General features: G+C 44.9%; 2 protein-coding genes across 4 annotated transcripts in view; one reads left to right on the top strand and one right to left on the bottom strand.

The window, feature by feature from the left end:
• The window catches only part of LOC119172814 (glycine receptor subunit alpha-4-like), a 379,910-nt gene that overhangs the window by 341,406 nt on the left and 16,713 nt on the right, over window positions 1-21,791 (top strand). The gene's annotated exons all lie outside the window — the stretch shown is intronic.
• Window positions 1-21,791, bottom strand: part of LOC142786797 (uncharacterized) — a 95,127-nt gene that overhangs the window by 73,128 nt on the left and 208 nt on the right. The window lies entirely within an intron of this gene.

Genomic DNA, 21,791 nt, shown 5'->3' with positions numbered 1-21,791 from the left:
AGCAGGGACACTCTGCAACCCGCTTGCTGTTCGTTGACACTTACTACTTCGTGGTGACGTGACTAGCGCTCACTACTCTAGGGCAAAGAACTTTTATTCCGTGGCTGCGCTGCCTCTTTTATAGCGAAGCGTGGCCCGCATTTGGAATTAGTGGTACGGTGAGCAGGTGAAAGCAGTCGTGAATCGTGAATGCGTGTCCAGCCTCCTAACTAACTGCAAGATATATTGATGTAGTCCAACGGAGTAAGACAATGCATAAATTTGGAGGACGCTTCAAATAATTACTACATGCTAACTATGATGCTCGATCAGTATGAAATGTGTAATACAATAGAATGAATACTCTTAAGACCATACTGGGGGTGTTACGCCCATGAGAATCAACGAGAGACGCTAGAAGAAAGTCTGAATGAGGGATGATTGGAATGCACTACAGAAACGACGAGGGCCCCGCCGCTGTGGTCAAGTGGCTAGTGTACTCAGCTGGTGACCCGCACGTCGCGGGATTGAATCGCGGCTGCAGCGGCTGCATTTCCAATTGAGGCGGAAATGTTGTAGGCCCATGTGCTCAGGTTTGGGTGCACGTTAAGGAACCCCAGGTGGTCTAAATTTCCGGAGCCCTCCACTACGGTTTCTCTCATATTGATATGGTGATTTTGGGGCGTTAAACCCCGCATATAAATCAATCAATCAGAAACGAAGAGAAAACTACAGAATAACGGTCACCTCAAGCGCTGCTTGTAAAGCGCAACATCAATGGAAAAAGTCATCTTCTGAAATATTAACTGAGAAAGGGCAGCAATAGTTATCTATTCGCTGCAGGACCATCTAAAATAACTTGCAAATGCGGAGGATAACTTAACAAATGCTGACACAAACAGTGTAGCAAAGGCTATTTAGTTGACATTTGATATGTCACTAGTCTTTCACCTAAAGATATAAATTAGTATTTCTAATGTAGTGAAACGTAATAATTGTGAATTAGGATAGCTTTAGAATTCTGGAGACATTTTCGTTATTAATATTGTACCGCTATGGTTCGTAATTGTTTCAGTTTGGTGACCACTTCACGGGAGTGCTTGTGGGAACTTTATCGACGAAAAAAAAAAAAGAGTGCTGCAATGATAATGCAGGGAATAAAAAAAATTTGGCAGATCCTACGTACCTGGCAGATCCTACGTATGTTATGCGAAGCGTGCGGACGTAAGGTGACCGTGTTGCAATTTTTCTTATTTAGCTATACGTAATGAAATGACGCTATATATATGTTTACAAATGTAGCACGCACAGATATATGTTGAATAGTTGCAGATGTTTGTATAACCAGTTGTTGGCACTTGCGCAATGATGCCAACTGGAACATATGTATTAGCAACACCAGCAGCTGATATGAAGCGCTGATGCTCGCGAAGATGCGGGCCCTGGACGCTGCTACTTAAATCAACTTCAGCGCAAGGCACCTAACCACAATTGACGTTAACCCGACGTGACGGCTGTATGAAAGGAGCGCATATGAAATGTTTATAAAGTTCGGTAGGCAACACTGCAACTACTACTGATGTTTCACAGAAATTAACGTCCATTGAAAAAGTATAGTTCCGAGACCTGGCGTAGCTCTGCGGTAGAATGCTTGATTGCCACGCAGAATGCTTGGGTTTCATTCCTGGTGGGACCCTGAACTTTATTATGTGCATTCGTCGGGGGGTCAACGCTGCCTGTGTCAAGTTTTTTTTAACACTGACATTTACTGTGTGCCTTTGTTAGGTCGACGCTACCGATGTCGGGTATTGCTTAACGCTCACGCTTTAACATTACCCATTGTATTCTCGTCGTTCCTCGGTCGATACCAAGTGTCTATCACCTGTGGCACATACCCGCATACCAGTGGCACATACCCGCTCGTGGGTATGTGCCACTGTCTGGCGCGAAGTGTTTGACGATGTACGCTACGGGATTGCGGCATTATTCATGTCTTGAACAGCGCGTTATATTCCTAGAATAATCTTACCTTCCCATGCTAATTTTGGTTCACGCCAAGTTAAGAGGGTGACCACGAGAGCACCCAAGCGTAAGCGGCCGGATAGATAGATAGATAGATAGATAGATAGATAGATAGATAGATAGATAGATAGATAGATAGATAGATAGATAGATAGATAGATAGATAGAAAGCTCAATGTCGCCGAAGTTCACCAAGAAATGCTTTGCATTTAAAATAAGTCTTTGATGCTTGTTTTAATATGTGTGGGTCATAAATCGCGGCTGACTGCAACTGAGGTTAAGCAAAATCACATAGTTGACGATAGACATCCACGGCGACAATATCTCAAATATCCCGCGCAGGTTTACACGCTAGTCATGTATCCACGCTAGTCATTGTAACGTCTTCCCCACATCACAGTGTAATGAGAAGAATCAAGCTAGCAGCCACGGAGTGTGAATGCCCCCTACATGTTGCACGAAAAAAACAAAAAAACTTTGATTCATATACTGCATTCTCACCACACATCAGAACAAAAGAAACACAAGGGTATGGAGAAAACCACGCGATTCAACATTGGTGATTGGGACGTGTGTCCTGAAACAGAGTAATTTCTCGTGTACAGTGTTGGGGAAGGTTGCTTATTTCGTTTACGCAAAAACCTCGCATCGCAAACTGGAGGTTCAAACACACGTATGTAGACTTTTTCGTATTCCACATGAAAACTGCTGTCAACAGTTATTTTTGTAATGCGCAACAGCTGAAGGGGGTATCAGCCAACAAACTTTCTGAAGTATAAGAACTCTGTGATCCAAAATTTTTCATATTGCACTGTTGGTGGACCCGTCGGCGGGAAGTCACTTCAAAAGCGCCAGTAAATCACTTGAACGCACCACTGCTCACGCCTACCTGCCTCCCATTGCAGCAGCATGTTGCTACCTTACCTGCCGGGGCAACATTGCAGGTGTGGTGTCTCACACTTAAGTTGCGGTGTGACCGCTAAGCAGTGCAGGCGCCGCACTGTCTAGTTGTGGTGTCGTAGTGCTAAGGAGGCGCGATTTGGCACCGCTAAGCAGGTGAAACTTTGCACTTCTAGGCTTGAAGATGCGGGTTAGATTCCTGGTCATGGTGGCCTTACTAGTATGCGGGCATAATGCAAGAAGACCGGTGCTATTATATTTGAGTGCGCACAAGAGAGCTCCAGGGGGTGTAAATTACTTCATGATCTCCCGCAATGGTTTCCTCCCTAAGCATGTAACAGTTTTGGCAAGTAAACCTTCGCAAATAATTACTTCGTTATCCCATATGCTCGGTAAAATTCCTGTGATTCGCCTGGCTGGCACTACATTTGTCCTGAAGTTCGGATGTATATTTTTCATTGCTGGCCTTCGTAGCGTCTAACCCAAGCGCCCACGTTTTAACTGCAGATGGACTTCAAGATGGCGAAAGATTTCTGGCTGGTTGGAACCACGACCACCACGTGATGGTGCCTTTGAACGTCTATCGCACTAGCACGCTTGTTACTATCGTCCAATCTCTGCGAAAACGTCCGACAGCTTCCGCGAGCTTAAGAATCGCTTTCTCCGGCCATGACATGTTTTGAGAGAGCACCGGCCCCAGAAAGACTGTTTTGTCTTCGTAATGATCAGTGAACACTGTCTCGGGAATGCGAAGCTGCGCATTGATGACGCGTTCACGTCGCATTCGACAGAGCTTAAACGCCACGTACACTATCTCGCGTGCAATGTGATAATGCCGAGACTGAGGGGCATCCCTCTTTGCGAGCTGGTTCTGCAAGTGCCATGTCGTTTCTTATATCGCCTGCAGTTCACTCTCGTATATGTGAAATGCACTTCGTTCACTTGCTGTGTATTCGACGAAGGAAGCTAAAAACAACAAAAGGGGTCGTAAAGCGAGCCCAGAATTTACTACCTTGTTCGAATCATTTAAGTGCAACATAACTCGCCGTACAACAAGACTCGTTCCCACATTTGCTCGCTCACTCCGTTCGGCCCGATACAATTCACCGGCTCTGACAGCCGCCGACAGATAACCTGAGTGCCTCGTACATAGCCCTCAGACCACCTCTGCGTGTAGTCTCTAGACTTTAGCGAGGGTCTCTCGCCAACGATATCGCGAATATACGCCACGGGCGAAGCTCACGCGGACCAACGCGGTTAGCATCCCGATCGCTTTATGAGCCGCGATGCTGTCGCCGGGGAGAATACCATACATATCCTTGCCTTCGTAGCATCGGCGCGGAAAGACCGTCATAAAAAGGTTCAAAAGACCGCCGCTGGGTGCGCTTCTCGGTAACTACGCTCGGTCAAACTAAACACTGGCGATGTCTTTTCGCGTCACGTTGAATGGACGTGACTGGAAGTTCGGGTCACTAGCATGCCGAGCAAAGTGGATCATTCACACAAGGCCCGCGGGGGTCATGCCTGCTTGGCTAACCTCACTGCCCGCTCGTTATACCGTCTTCTCGTCCCCAGGCTTTCGATATCAATCTAACTCCAGACAGGCCCGGTCGTCAACGTCTTCATCGCCTCAGCGCTGCATCAGTCGGTATGCGTTCTCAAGAGACGAGAGTGTGGGGTGGGAAAGAAGGACTGCCAGGAGGTGGGGGGGTTCATTTGTTGGTGCTTGGGGTGCGCAACACATGCTGTGGTTCGATCTATTTTTGATGGGGTCTCTTCAAACACGAAGCGCCTTCAAACGCCGGAGAGCTGACAAGATGGAATCACCTTTCAAGACGCACACGCAGTTCTGTGCAGCACAGCAAACCCTAAAATTGTAAGTAGCGAGACCGATCATAGCTTGCTCTCGGTTAAGTGCATTAATCCCGGAGTTTGGCGAGTAAGAGTGTGTGCACGTATCCACAAGAGACATTTTTTTCACGTTACTTGCCGTAAAACATTGCCATCTTGTTGACAGCGTGGACTACTCCAACACACGGCTAGTTAAGTCACTTAAGATCATCTTCAGATCCTGTACCACTGCACGGAACGACCGAAGAAGAGGAGGACCCCGAAAACAAGGATTCATGACCGAAGCGCGAAGCGGCTCCTAAACGTTCCAAGTAAGAATGAAATCGAAATTCCAGACGCAACGTGTAGCGAAAGGAACCGAGAGCGATATATTGGTGGAGAGAGGAGCCGCGCGAGAGTGTGAGGCCGAGGAGGGAATGTCCGCGGTAAGTGAAGCGCAAGCCGCGACTCGTGTTCGTGCTCAGCGCGAGAAGGCAGGCATACTCGCGCTCGGTGTTGTCCCGAATCGAATGGGACGGCTTTCTCCTCTCCGTTGTGCAGCCCTCGCCACTGCTGCGTCGATAAGCAGTCGGTGCGAGGCGGGTAATTAAATTTAATGGCTGCCCTCGGTGCGCCCACTCGGACCTTATCGGCGTGATTAATGTGGACGGCTCACTGTGGGCCTCTCGCGATAAGCAACCGGGCGACGGCGGTGGCATCGAAGACATCGGCCGAGCCGCCACAAGAAGCAGCAGTGGCTCCCGTGCTCGGTGCCGACTAGTCGAACGTGCGCGCTCTCGGTATGCATCAACTGAGCTGTATCAGACCCGCTGGAGCCTCGGGACTCGACGTCCTACTCCTATATGTACTGTTGGGAGAAGCACGAGGTTAGAAATGATCATTTCAGGGCTTGAGCCGCTGGGTTAATTGGCCGTTCTACTGGTAAACGCTAAAAACAGCGTGAAAGGAGACGTAGAATGAGTGAAGAAAACACACTGGACGAGCGTTGGCTAACAACTAAAGGTTTTATTGCTTCGATACCATTTAAAGGAAAATTGATGGGAGACCAATGGAACGTGAAACAAAAGCCTTCGTCGCGACGCGGTGGGTAGAAACTCTCAATCAAAAGATAATGATTGCGCAATTCCAACATTCGGATACATTTACACATATGAGTCCTATGCATTCCCTCGAGTGTGCTAGGTTTCCTTTCGCACCGTTTTTTACATTCATGACTGATGCTTCCTTGTCACAATCCCGTTATTAGTTTTCTATAGAGGCTTCATTTTAGGAGTTAAGATGGCTTATTGTTCGGGCGGGCACGTGTGGCGTTTAGATAATTTATTCTCACATGCAATGGACATCACAAACATTTTAACAGAACATCTCAACACAACTTGAGTGGCACAGACACATAAAAATTTCTTCCAAATAGTTGTGTACACATATGTACAGTACATGATAAACAAAAACACAAATAAAACGTGAATACGTCTATTTGCATATTGGCATGTAGTTTCTGCCTGTACTGAAACAAAAACATCAGCCAACCAAAACCAAGCATGCCGAAAGACAAGCTTCACGCGTTTCTCAGAGACGAACAAAAAAAAAAGACAGGACTGGTGCAGAAGGAATTCCTCCTCACCGTAAAAGAAGCACTCCTCTGACAGAGCAGATCCAGAACATCTGCCAACAAGACTCACAAGAAAAAAATACTTGGACCACATACTTCACATCAACACATACTTCGCATCTGCACAAATACTTCAACAAATACTTCACATCTCATCTGGGTTCCCCGAAGGGAACCCAGATGAGATGTGAAGCAGCAGCGTTGCGCACGGGTGACTTCACGGGTTGAACGGCGCTTATGCGGGTGCTGCGGTGAGCGCTGGTAGATTCGTTTGAAGCGATGGCTGGCGTAGCTCTTGTAGGCGACACATAAAGACATGTTTCAACGCGTTCGTTAGGCGCGCGCCAGGTTTATTGCGCATGAATTGACGAGTCGGTGGTGCAGTCAGTGGCGGTCGGGGCACGTGTTGCGGGATGAGGCGGCCGCTGTGGGCGCCGCGATGAGCGCGTGGCAGGTGAGGGAGAGAGTGACGTCAGCGCGCACTGCAAGGCGAGCGTGACGGGAACGCGCAGCAGCGGCGAGACCTACTTGGCACTGTGCCAACATCTTCGGCGCGCGGGGCGTTTGTACAGAGAAACAGCGTTACACAGGCTAGTGAAAGAGCTGCTTCGCATCTAAAACCACGACGCACATAAAGAGACATGCGAAGTTAACACCATTCTCGTACCTTCGTGTGTGCCATGGTTTTTAAATGCGAAGCGTTTCTTAGCGAACTTTGGCGACTTTGAGCGCATCTGTCTATCTATCTATCTATCTATCTATCTATCTATCTATCTATCTATCTATCTATCTATCTATCTATCTATCTATCTATCTATCTATCTATCTATCTAGCCGCCTGCGACTTTTAGCTCTCTTGGCCGTTTCGAGAATGGTATCAATACCAAACATGGTATGGCATAACATGACTGTATAAAGAACATATTTGACGAGTCGTAACATGAAGATCATGATATGTATGTCATGAATGTCATGAATTACATTTCATGGCCTTGTAGCTTTTGTGATGGTTTCGTCCGCATGACGTATTGCAAAACTGGTACAGTATGGCATGATTCCATGGCGAAATGCAGCATGTCGCATTTCACGCCAGTTGCCATCGGGCCACGCCAACGGACGTTGGTCGTGCCTGGCGTCAGACTATAGAGTGCTGCCGTTTTGCTAACGTAGTGTCGCTGTGCCCAGCGTGCGCGCGCGTAAGCGCTACATTGGAGTATATCGGGCCCTTCATGATGCGCTCGCGGCCGTTTTGCTAGCTTCACATACACTAAATTTGTTGTAACGTGACGTGAATGAATAACGAAATATATGACTGGTGCAAACATGATAATCCTGACACGCGTGTTATGTGACAACATGACAACATACCACGCTCATAGCGTGCTCGCGGTCGTTTCGCTAGCTCCACATATACTGCATATACTGAATTTGGTATCACGTGACGTGAATAGATCACGAAGGTAATCGACATATCCAAACATGATAATCATGGCACGGAAGTCATGTATGGCATCATTTACCTCCACCTCGTAACGTTGTGCTGATTTTAAAGTGGCACATCACCATTTCTCCTTCGTGCTTCGCATATCAACCCTCTGTACGTAAGATCTACCAGTTTTTTGCACTTGGTTTGTTTAAACGAACGAAAGTTATTTAGGGGAGCTTTTATATAACTAAGAAATTTTGGCCGAAAACCCGGCGCTGTCCCTATGGAAAGTGCGCAGTTTACAAACGTAATTATATGCGCTTTTTTTCATGTGTCCCGGTGTTCGTGGGTTGCTGGCAATGAGATATTTTATTGAACGGGCTCGCCATTTCATGTTGTCACATATTTATTGTGGCCTGAATACAAACGCACGATGCACGCTTGACACACACAAAGATGTGTGTGGGTATGCGTATGTGTATGTGTGTACGTGTGTGTGTGTGTGTGTGTGTGTGTGTGTGTGTGTGTGTGTGTGTGTGTGTGTGTGTGTGTGTGTGGTTGTTATTATGTATTGAAAGGTTTGATGCTCAGAAAGGGCTAAGAAATGTTGTCGAACAGCCGACTGAACGGCAGTTTTTCTTCGTAAAATCAATGCTTAACGTTTCAATTAGCTGTATGCTCACAACCTTGCAAAATGAAGCAAAAGCGCCCGCAACTGAGAATCTGCGTGGAAAAGCGACAACAGCAAGAACCTTTCGTTTGAGTAAATAACTAATGAGTGTCCTCGTTCTCGGCTTGTCGTTACACCAACACTTATTAGGTAAACGGCTGTGGCGCCAGTATTTTTTGCCTGTCTCTGGAGTCGTTCCATTTAGCTGCCTGTCGTTGCTTCAATTTGTCTCTTATGTTGTTTCTTCCGTTGTACGCGATATAACACGCGGTGAGTGATATCTATCCTCGCTCCGACATTCGACTGAAAGGATATTCTTTTTTTTTTCTTGTTTGCGTGCGCCATCAGGAGGTGTACCTGTCATTCTTTTCCACGCAACCCGCAGTGCACAGGTGGCAAAAAATAAAGGATTAGAAAAGTGAATAACATGAATTATACCTTCAGTGATATAACTGCGAGAGAGGGAAGAAAATTCGGCATCTCTCCCACCAGAGACGCATTGGAGTCAGTGGCCTGAGCTGCTGTGATTAACGACTCCCAGCACGCCAAGGAGCAATTTGCAATCTGACTAGCGAACTACCGCGCTCGGTGAAGCGCCGGCCACATTCAGGAGTACCTTTCGTTGTCTTTCGGGGTCCTTTCGGACCTTTCTTTTTGTTGGGTTTGTTATCGTGCAGCGCAGTTTAGTATAATTACGCGCTGAGGCATACCCAAAACGCTTGCTGAAACGATCGGTTTGCTGAAACGATCGGAGAGGAGACGCCGAGCGAGTCGGTGACAAATGATATATTGCGCGCTTCGCGGTCTTCGCGATATTTTCACCACCGCATAAGCCGCGCCGCACGCTTATTAGAAACGTGAGCCGCAGGCGCGCGGAATTGGTGTTCATAGGTACAAACTGAAGCCCAGGGTGCGCACGTACGCTAACTGTTGATTTATGTCGACATTCATTTTTTTATTTGTTTGTGTTTTTACCACGCTAATAACGATGGTGGTTTCGGCTTGTTACCACCAGACCGCCGAGGTGTCATCAAAAATATACCCAGTCATGCTGACATTAGAATTATGACTCGACACGCAATACTTGACGAGCTCTCAATGCCAGTTTATTTTTATATGGCACGAGCTCTAAACAGGATCCCGAGTGACTCCTATCAGGAGATCACTGCTAAGGAACGCCTTCTTCAATAATTGACTGCACAGGCATATAATATACATCTCCAGGTACGTTTCAGGGCAGTGGTTAGAGTAGGCTTTTTTGAAGCTTTCCGAAACTGTTCCCCATGTGTTTAAGCTTGGTGTTACCCACAGCGGTGAAAGTCCCTCATTCCAGGATTCTAAATATATTTGCAAAAAAAAAAAAACAAATGTGAAGGTAGGCTACATTATAGCCGGCTGTCACAACATCATCGTACTGATGTACAAGATACTCACAAAGAGTCGACAAATTAAGAAGAATAAAAGAAGGAAAAATAATCAAAGGCACTGCGTACATATGGCAATATAGGGCTTATTATAGTCTATGCACAGTCTATGCATATAGTCCTGTTATTACAGCGTGATCACATCGCGTATAGAGTACATAGAGATATTGGCAAGGAGCAATAAGAAAAAAGAGAGTTCATTAAAATTTTGTCCTTTAAAAAAATCATTGCGCGCCTCTGATTATCACAATGTGGCCACAGTTAAAGTACTTTCCCAATTGTAAATGGTCGTCTGTCGAGGCGGTTTAATCGATCGCTCACTTGAGCATGTTGTACATCATATTGGGGACATCTTATAAGGAGCAGGAGTTCTTTTCAAAGCCACGACAAGAAGAACAACAACAGCAACAACAAGAATGGTGACGACGACGATGACAACAACAAATGCTACTGAACAATAAACTATAGTCGGGATCTTACGAGCTAAAATCGTTTTTTAGATGCGGAGCATCTAATACTCGAGGCTTGTAGTGCGGCGCCGTCCGCAAGCTTCCTCCTCCTTCTTCCACCATCTGTGCATCCCTTCCTCCTCTACACACCGCGCGCGCTTCACTCCTCCACCATCTGTGCACCCTTCCTCCTCTACACACAGCGTGCGCTTCTCCTCTTCACGAACATTCGCTAGCTGTATAATGTAGCGCGCATGCGCCGTCACGCTTCGAGAACATCGGCAGCTGAAGCGCGCGCATGCGCCGTCGCGCTTCGAGAACATCGGCAGCTGACGCGCGCGCATGCGCCGTTGCGCTTCTCCCCCTTCTCGAACATTCGACAGCTGACAGTGCATGCGTCGTCGCGCTGTATATATACTCAAGGTCGGTGCTCGCTCGCTCAGTTGCCGCTCGTCGGTTGGTTTGTACGGCGCGTCGACGTCCGAGGTCACAATGATCGACGTCCCTTCGACCAGCGCCGGCCAAAGTGTTGGCGGAACCGCAACCAAGTCGTCGTCCGAAGACAAGGCAGCGCGGAGAAGAGCTCGCGACGCCGAACGTAAACGTCGGCGTCGAGCGGAAGATGCTCAACTTAGAGAACGTGAAGCTGCTGAGAGACGTCGAGCAGCAGCACCGGATTCGGCCGCTTTGAAACGTAAGCGTCGACAAGAGGACCCGGACTTTCGAAAACGGGAAGCCGAGTGCAAGCGTCGGCGACGAGAGGCCGATCCCGATGCTGCCCGCGAGCGCAAGCGCGCACCAGCCGACCAGCATTCGCGGAACCTGCATCGACCACGTCTTTGCAAATTTCGACCTATGACCGCTGTAAGCCGATCCACTCACTCTTCACTTTACCGACCAAAAAGCCATCATGCTCAAAGTTCGTCGAAATAAATAAACACCGCCCTTTCGCATACGTGTCGTACGTGTTCACTCATTTAACATCCCTCCTACAACCACGTTAACCAATTTAGCCAGCGACCCAAGTAAGTCGCAATTTAACACCCCATTTCACAACCACGTTAACCAATTTAGCCATCGACCCAAGTAAGTCGCACTTTAACACCCCGTTAACCAATTATATGGTCCGCATCCTCCTCAGTGTTCTCCCGAGGGAAGCCGCGGGTAATTTTTTTTATTATGAGGCTCGCCATATAGTGAATAAATTGAAATTAATTTTGAACACCTGAGTTTCGTGAAGATGCACATACAATTTACGGCGTCCGCTCGCCTCTCCACTTTGGTAAGGTTATCGCCATGCGAGGGACTGTGCACCTGAAATCATAAGCATTAGAAGTTGATTTTCAAAGCCAATTCGCTAAAATGACGGGTCAGCAAAACAGAAGATGAAAATGATTAGTTCCATTTTGTTTTAGGTGCTGCCTTACCCTACAGTATAGCATTAAAACGAAACACAGTTAAATAAGACAAAATTAGGTTTTTAGCGCATGAAACCACACGAAGAGAGAAGTGACCCCCAAACAGGCACTAAGTTGCATAGTTGTTTCTCTAGAAGCAGGAAACCACACGTACATGTATATGCAACATCATTTCTCAACAATCGTCACTCTCAGAGTATTAAAAAAAACTCAATTATCTCTTGCAGATAAGCTAAATGACAACCAATTGTGGTATCCTCTGTAGTAGAAAGGGCGAACTGCTCTGATTGTATAAACTTCCAGTAAATTTTTGAACTCCCGACGCGCACTGGCGAATACATCGCTAAAGAATACATTTATTCTAAAGTTGTAGAGGATGAGGATGATGAATTCATTTACTGGAGTTTACATGAAATATCACTACACTCTCATTGACCAGAGGATCAGAACTGGTTCGGAAATTTGCGGCAATAGTTCTCGAGGTGGCGTATTTGGTGTATACGTTGAGGTATTGATGCTCGGCTGATAGACTTCTCGGTGGCAATAGGCACAAGATTCATTTATAACTAAAGTGAAGTATTTCTGTTACAGTATATTCAGGAAGCCGAATGTTTTGATCCTGCAGTGCATTCACAAGATGTTCATGCTGGCTAACGGGTTTCCTTTCGACGTAGCCCACAGCATCGTACTCCATGTTGGGAAACGCCGAGCAGCCTATATGTTCTGCATCAACCCTGTTGCATCGCCGTTGGCTCTCACTGAAACCCCACCACCGACGTTGCTCATATCAGCCATGCACATAGTGAAAGAAAAAAGCAAATATAAACAAAATTAGAGGAACTAGATCAATAGGACAGCAATAACCGTAATAAGGCTAAGGCATTCCGAATGACTTGTTCAAAATCAGGCTGTTCAGATATATACTGTGCAATCAGCCGTTGTTATCTCAAAGGTGTACTTTGACATGCAGGTCCGCGAACCGTCTGCATATTCTCAGAGCTAATTCTACAGCAACAGCATTTTTTTGATAGTGAACATTGCTAAAGATGGGACAGTGTTTGAGGCCTTAGCCAGTAGCAAACAGATCATAAACGTAAGCCAACTTTCTCTAGCAGCAGTTTTATCTAATTGCGCAATCAAGACAAACATATAACTATTTTTTTCTATGTCTCAACAAAAAAGTGCAGCAATTTAGAGTCAGCACGTTGCTATTACACAATATACCTGGTTAAACTGAGGCAGAAACACGCGGGATAATTTGCTCTGTTGATTGGTATCGACCAGTAAAAATAATGAAGGAAGAATATACTCAAGCCTTCTCGCAAGTTGATACCTCTCATATTTTGTTTATACTTTGCAACAAGCAACTTATGTTCCTCGAAATACTAGCGCTAACACTGGGAAGAAAAGAAACAGTTATTTCTCCCTTAGCGCACTTTGTTTGAATTTTATACAAAAGACTCTTGAACAGCAAGGAAGAAATTTCGCTTTTGCAATGAGGTATATCAATGTTTATGTGCCACTATATGCTAACAGTTTTTAATACCAGCATACTGTTTTTGCACGCAAAAAGTGTTCATGCAAATTTTGTTTCTTTTTATTAAGGAGGTAACCTAAACATGAACATGACATAAGCAAAAGGTCCCTCAAATGTTCTTGATACTATACTTCACTCCAAAATTATTGCTTTCCGGTGGCCGCATTTTTGATGGAGGCAAAAATACTTGAGGCCTGTGTGCTTTGATTAAGGTGCACGTTAAAGAACCCCAGGGGGGGGGGGGGCGAAATCTCCAGAGCCCTCCACTACAGCGTTTCATAATTCCATGGTGCTTTTGGAACAGTAAACCGCAAAAATTATTATTATCTTCGTAAACCGTTGACCTAAATGTCATGGGTTCAATCACAGCCACACGTGTCGCATTTCGACGTAGGCCAAATGCTGAAAGGAAGTGTATTGTGGGCATAAATAAACCCATGCAGGTTGGAGTTCCTGAAGCCCTCGACTATATAGAGGTACCACGTAGTTATATCAATTTCTTTTGCACGTAAAGTGTCAGGCAGTATTTTTATTATTCTCTCCAAGAAATATTGAAACATACTTGGCATCTAAAAAAAATATTGGAACTCTTCGCACCTCTCTATCAGCCTATCTCACTTTACATCTAATTTCTGAATAATAATTTATGCTTAAAACACAGTGCACGTTCACATGTGGCTTCGTTGGTACCAACCTCAGATGAGACACGGGACAACCACAGTGAAATAGAAAAAAAAACAAAAAAAAAGCGGGTTCGTGTGGGTGCCTTCGCGTGCACTATTATTCTGTATGACGCCTTCCGAATCGCTAAAGTAAGACAGCCTCTCCTGTCATGCATGCGGGCTTGGAGCTCCATTCACTCACTGACGGCGTTCTCATCGTTAAATAAGATTTCAAAGACAAGAAAACGAAAATGAGATGCCTGTTTAATTGCGAAGTCCCGACCCAGTTGGCAACGCTTCGCTTAGCAGGGTTCAAGCGAGAATGAACGCGCTCGACAGAGGCAGCTATATGCACTTCGGAGCAGCCGTCAACGTGGGCGCTCGAAAACGCGTAAAAACAAACACACACAGAATAACGTTGCCAGTAAAAGACAAGCACAGACCCCCCCACTCCTCTTGCTTCATCTGTTATTATCTTTATTTTATCTTCCCTATTGAGAAGAAGCAGCCCCACGTTTTGTGTGTATGCGTGCTGGCGTGTACCGGTACATGAGCGGAGTCAGAGGAGCAGGTGCAATCTTCCAGGCTGCCGTAGAAGAGACACGTTATGGTATCTTGTTCTTTTGCTTCGCCTCATTTCCGAAAGCACGACTCACACTCTTCATTGGTAGTGCTGGTAATCTTTCTTCCTCCGGCGTCACCGGTTCTCTTGCTTTCTTTCGGGTCTTTATTGAGTGCTTGTGTGCGTATACAGTTATGTAGACGACCGCAAGCGCGTCAAGCGGCGCCACTGCTCGCTCACTCGCCGCGCGCATGCGCAAACGCACGCGCGCACACACGCGCATCTCGGCAGTCACCGGGAGGGCGATAAGAACGTCCCGTTACATCTGCGCAGCTGAGAAATTGGGTTCCTCCTTGGCACGGACGCGAGAGAAGAGCAATAGCAGGTAGAAAAAAGACTGATTCGTTGCGCGTGTTTCAGGTCAAACAAACATACAAACAAACAAACAAACAAACAAACAAACAAACAAACAAACAAGGAAAAAGAAAGAAAGAAAGAAAGAAAGACGAAAAAAAAAGAAAGATGTCTGTTCTCGCTTCTTCCATCAAGCGTTTAATAAAGCAAAACGGAAGTCGGGTCATATGCGCTTGCTACGGCAACAATTATAGGTGCCGGTAAGGTAGTCAATTAGCGCACGTAGAGTGTTTAGGAGGTTGGGTGAAAGTGAAGCATTTCATCAGCTTGTATATGGACGCAGTGTATATGGTTCCGTCAGTGTAACAGAATGGACAGCTGTTCATGAAAAAGGCTACTCTGTTCGTCTAAGGAGGCTGTTGTCTACGGGATGGCTCAGTGCTCTCCCATAGTTTAGTACGAAGTACTCGAAATCGTTAAACATTTTTTCTAAACAATATGGACGCAGACACCCCACAGGCTTTCTTTTGGGGTAAAATTAATGGCACCTGGAGGAGGTCGGTCTTTCCAACTAGCAAGTTTCGGTATAGTTACCATCAATACGTGTAAAATGGTGTAGAAAAAAATGTAATGTTTAAATCATCAGAGGTTGTATGGAGTAGGTGAGAATATGAATGATAATTTCTTTAGAATAGATTAATATTCTTCATTGGAGGGTGTCACAAGATCCGGTGTTTCGGCAAGCAGTGCTGCGTCTCTCAATGCAGGAAGTTCCTGCCTTGAAGAACACTTGCCTTAACGTTTACTGCACGACGCTACTGTGTTCAAAAGTTCATCCCTCTAAGAGTCAATTTTCTCGTGAACTTATTCCTTCTTTGTACTCCTCCAGAATGACATCCAGAACTTAAAAATAGTCAAGATTTTCTCCGATATACGAAAGCCCATGTCTAAACAGCTGATTGATAAACCATACCCTATAAATGATAAAGACAGCACTGCAATACCTCGAACCTATACGTTCAGGAATGAGAATTTCAGGTATCCCCGTAGTTGGGCGGCCAAAATGTTGAAGCCGCATCTAACTAAAAAAAATTCACCGCATATTCATGGAATGAATGATGATGAGGGGGGCGAAGCGTTCATCCGTCCGTCCGTCAACTATACTAGAACCACTAACGTCATCTAGTGATAGTATTTCCAAGGACATGTACACACAACGCTATCTAATCAGCAAATCATAAACTAGAGGTGGCTACATATTACTACTACTACTACTACTACTACTACTACTACTACTACTACTACTACTACTACTACTACCACCACTACTGCCACTACTACTACTACTACTACTACTACTACTACTACTACTACTACTACTACTACTACTAGTACTACTACTACTACAGCGGAAGGAAGAACACATACCTTTAGGAGCTTCACACCTAAAAAAAGCTTGCACACACTTTGTTGCATCACGCGTGACGAGAATAGCAACCATGAAGCACACTGCATTGGAGAGTTCGGGATAAACTTTCACCATCTGGATTTCTCTCAAGCCGACACAGATTTCAATGCATGGTTTTTCTCTTTGTTTATTTCTTGTGGGTAGTATTTTATTATTATTATTATTATTATTATTATTATTATTATTATTATTATTATTATTAATATTATTATTATTATTATTATTATTATTATTTCGCATTTTGAACGCATCGAAATGCAGCTGAAGTTTACAAATGGCACATGTGCCCCCATCTGGTGGAGGTCTCTCCTTCCTCTGGAGATGAAATTGTTGGCCGTCCACAATAAATGCATCGACACCATGGTTGGCTACGTGCTCGTTCTCCTTGCTGAAAGGTGATGTACAGATGCCTAATTCATAATTACTTAGGTATTACCCGCCAAAACTGCCATATGAGTATAAGAGACGCCATAATGGAGGGCCCCGGAAGTTTCGACCTCCTGGGGTTATTAAGCGTGCACCCGGATTTAAGTGCACGCGCCACAAGTAATTCTTCGCCGTCGGAATGCGACTACCACGGCCGGGATCCAACAGGCGTCTTTCGGTCTAGAAACTGAGCACAGCGTTTCTCATGATGATATGATGGTTTTGGGATGTTAAACCCCACATATTATTATTAGTAACCGAGCACCGTAACTAATAAACTGGCCATCACCGGCGCGGCGAGGTTGGCTTTGGCAGCTGCCTCCGAAAAGAATTACGTTGTGCGTACGTTAGTAAATGTGTGTGTGTGTGTGTGTGTGTGTGTATGTGTGTGTGTATGCGTGTGTGTGTGTGTGTGTCTTTATGTGGCGTTTGCGCACACGTGTATATATGTGTGTTCGAGACAAAGATAGGGAGTGAAATAGAGAAAGCAAGCGATCATTCCTTATCGTAACGTAGAATATGGGATGAAAGACGAAGCAATGAAGGAAAGAAATCAAGCGTGAAAACACCCGAGCTTGTAAAGTCAGCTGTTGGGACGTTGTACTCCGATGGTGGCTGATTGTTCTCTTGTAGTTCCCAGCGCAGAGGCGGCATGGCTTAAACGGTCCCGTAGACAACTTCTGCAGGTAAAAAGAACGTGCGTGTTATTTTATCCGGCTGTTTCCCGTATTTGCGGCGCAATTGGTGACGTCAGCAGTCAGTTAACGTGACGTCGCGGTGAAACGAAACCGAAGAAACAATTGTCCCTGATCATGTCTCATCTCCGCCTCATCCACCTCATCTCGAATTACCGTGGTGCGTTATCATTAGCCTACCTTCTTTTTGTGTATTTCAGTGCTCGCAAGCAGAGATAATATAGTGTAGTCGAAAAGTGCGATATCCTGGTAGGCTCGACTCGTAGTGCTGACGTTGTTCAATGCTAGCGAAAGAGAGAAATGAGCAACTTCTCTCCTTCGAACTTAATAATAATAATAATAATAATAATAATAATAATAATAATAATAATAATAATAATAATAATAATAATAATAATAATAATAATAATAATAATAATAATAATAATAATAATAATAATATCATCACCTTGGGCTTTACATCCCGAAACCAGGATATGACTATATATGCGAGACGCCGTAATGAAGCCCTCCCGAAATATTGACATCGCCCGGTATATATACGGACCTCCACCATTTCCGTCGAAATGCGACCGCCACTTCCGAAATCGAACCCGCGAGATTCGGCTTAGCAGCCGAGCACCACCCTGCGACCGAGGTTGACTCTTTTGGGAACCCGGACTTGTTCAGAGGTCCTTAAAGCTGCCCCGAAGCTGAAGTTACCCTCAGTGGCGTCAGGACGGGGCCAGAAACGCTCGCATTTACGCTCTGATACCGTTGAAAATACCAAGATGACGGGTCTTTGAGATACAAACGCAATAAATTGGCGGTATAAGTGCATCTGTTTCGTAGCTGCTACCTATGGAAAATGACACTTCGATACCTTAACTTACTCCTAATTATAGCGCATTATTTCGGGGCTGCTGCAATATGCTACGTGTTCGCTTGGAAACGTCGTTGCATTGTCCTTCGTTTACTCTTGCGCTTAAGGCGGCGACTACGGGCATCGCCCGTTTTTTTCGTTTGTCTAAGCTTTTGTCCTCAAGTTCATGGTGCAAGAAAAAAATATGACCCCCCCCCCCCCCTAATGGATCCAATTTATCGCTAGTATGAACGTGCGTGCCGTTACCAAGTCTTTTATAATTTGGAATACCCTCTTGACAAGTAAAACTTCTTCGGATTTAAAATACATTTTGTGGCATTATCATTCCATAAGTAACAACGGTGCCCCCAGGACTTTCTTAACATCAACGGACTTTCACTGTTCACTAAAGAATTTCTTTGAATGTTACAAACATTACAGTACAGTTATATCAGATTCAACGACTAAATTAACTTTACTTGGCGCGTTTGTTCGTGTTCACTTGTAACTTCATATCTGAGCGTTTTATACCGAAGAGGTCGTTCTATGAAACAAGATCGTTTATAAAGATATTCATCACCTTACACTGACTTTGTATCTAAGTGTTACTTTGTTTCTAAGTGTAAAAATTATATTGGATGCGGCATATTGCATCGCAATATGTGGAGGTGTTAATCATGTTAACTATAGAAAGTGTGTAACCTATGTATACAGGCTGCATGCGCCACAAGGGACGCTCATGTCATTATCATAATGGACCTTACCATCACCATGAAAGTGTCATATAGCGTTTGCAGCAAACGTTCAAGGTGCCTATAATTTAGCGGAGCCTTAGGCTTACTAAAAGGTAAATTTGGGTTATATATGTAGCGTTTGGTGTTCCATGAACCACAGCGTAATTTTTACAACAGACGTATAGAGAAGCGATAGATAGGAAACAAACAGTGGTGCCACGCAGGCTACCTCTATTTTTATCGCTTGTCTAAAGTACGGTGATTGATATGTGGGGTTTAATATCCCAAAACCATCATATGAATATGAGAGACGCCGTATTGGAGGGCTTCGGAAATTTCGACCACCAGGGGTTCTTAAACGTGCACCCGAATCTGAGCACATGGGCCTACAACATTTCCGCCGTCATCGTAAAGTACAGTGAGATTTACCTTTCGTGGTTAAAGGTTCGTACACTGAGACACCACACAGGCGAGTTGTTAGACAGATATGTATGTAACAGCCGATAGTGTTATCCTTATCTAAGATGGTCCACCTACAACCTTTGGCAGTTATTCACTATCATTAGCCCCTGCCTCTTGCAAGGTAGAAAGTTGCACAAATATACTCGAGAACAGTATGTGAGACATCGGCGATGACCCATATCAGACATCATGCTCCTTCTCATGGGTTGTTATGAAAAAAAAAAAAAAAACTAGGGAAAAAACGTTACCAACTTTCGAGAATCAGTGACTAACACGACGCCTCAGCAAGTGCAGTTCATGTTAGTGGGTGTGCTAATAAATATATAATCAGAAAAATTAACTCTAAACCGAGGCATATTGTTGGTAGTGGACTCACAAAAAAGTCATGTGCGACACTTTGATGACATGAAGAGGACTAAATCTTAAAATGTTAAAATGTACCAGGCTTGCTGACAGTGCTCCTGGGAAATGTCCATAGAACCACGAAACTAAACAAACAGCATATCGTTTACAGGTGTGTCGGCGGTGACGTACGAAAACATACATCTCGAATATGAGCCAGAGATAAACAGCATCCCAGGTGGTCATGGTCGAGAGAAAGTTAACAATACAAGCGTATGAATAACAGAAAGCTGAAACTAGAGGCAGAAAGGTCCATAAACATTCAAAGCCTTATGAGGTACTCCATGGTTAAACTTATGTCGGGGCATCTCTTTATGTGCACCTTGATTTAAAGCACAAAGTTCATTGATGCTCAATATTTGTCTCTAGCCTCTTCAAATGACGCAAATAAGTATGAGCCCTGGCTGGCTTCTTTTGTCGTCATTCCGCATAACGAGCATATTTAGAAAAATAATTTGAATTTTGTTTACTATAGCACCGGCTTATTGCCATCTGCCTTTGGCATTCGGGCTTGATTGCGTAAAAAAACTGCATTAGTGTTGATAACTGATTTTTTTCTATTGAACTCGAACTGTCGAACTTCTCAAGTTTTATATTGCTTCAGCGACCCAGGCCTACCGAGAATATTGTTCGCTAATATGTTTGATACATCCCTCGAAGCATCGCTGGTGCACAGACTGAAGCTCCCATCACTCGACGCCTGTTAATTGGTGCAACGAGAAATATGATGCTAATCGTATTTACAAGCGTAGTGCAGCACCCTGCTCGCTAAAAAGAGAAGATATATTTGCACGAAGATGATTGCACGAAGAGATAAAAGTGCCTGATGTACGGAAACGTGTACGCGTTGCGACTTTCTGATCACTCAAACTTACCGCCACCACTTAGCAACGCGCCCGTGTCGCCATCTCTTGCGGAAAGTGAAAGCTAGGACTTGTCGGCAGCGCATTCTTGGACCGTCGGCGAACGCTTCAGTCTGCACGCGGCCTCCGAGCTTTCAAAGACCAACGTTGTATTCCCTGAGGCCGTGCACCGCGTCCTTTATCTCCAAAAGATGTCGCTGCGTGCCACCACGAAAAGATGCGTGAGACTTGCTGTGGTATTATGGTGCGCTAATTCGCAAGTCGCTTCGTAGAAAGCAAACATTTTGAGAGGACGGCTGCCCTCTCTCTCCGTGCCTCCTCCTTGTACTTCCCCTGATGGAGAGCTAACCAGTACGTGCCAACGTTTTAAAAGAAAGTTGTGGGAAAGTTGACAACTCTTCTCGCACTGCGGAGAAAGATAATTGGTGGCTAAATCTACTGCAGTTAGCTCTCGCTTGCTGATTAAAAAATTGCCTCTGTTCTTCTTCAATCGCTTTATCGTTAACGTGTCATGCGCAGCCATCGTCGAATACAAAAAAAAAGCAGGTCTTACTTCTCTAAAGTGATTTAATAACATCATCTTCCAGGCGAGAAAATCGTCGTTCATCTATTGTTACGGGCTGAACGAGTGGGCGTAATCAAAAGGGGGGAAGGTTGTTAACTAATGTTAGCCCTGGATCACAAGGACAATGCACATAAATACAGATAGCAAAAACAGGTAAACACAGTTAATACATGAAAGTGAAAAGGTCGATGAACGCAAAAAGACAGAAAAAAAATCGGGAAAGAAATATTACTGGCTTGCTGTTCTGATAGTACCTCTCCATACGTGCTACCTCTGTACACTCACTCTCAAGACAGATACGTCAAATTCTGCTAGCTGTTATTGCCACTGCTTCTCTGTACGAAACTGCCAACAGGAGTTCTTTCCTCCCACAAAATTTAGTTTATTCTCAACCACCTTTGCGATAACAGGGGCTTCCGTAGCCATTCGCTACAATTTGTTTTCTCGGTCGTTCAGTACGTTTCATTAG

Source organism: Rhipicephalus microplus, unplaced genomic scaffold (genome assembly GCF_043290135.1).
Source record: "Rhipicephalus microplus isolate Deutch F79 unplaced genomic scaffold, USDA_Rmic scaffold_32, whole genome shotgun sequence".
In the NCBI taxonomy this organism is placed as follows: Eukaryota; Metazoa; Arthropoda; class Arachnida; order Ixodida; family Ixodidae; genus Rhipicephalus; species Rhipicephalus microplus.
This window is presented reverse-complemented; position numbering and strand designations above follow the sequence as displayed.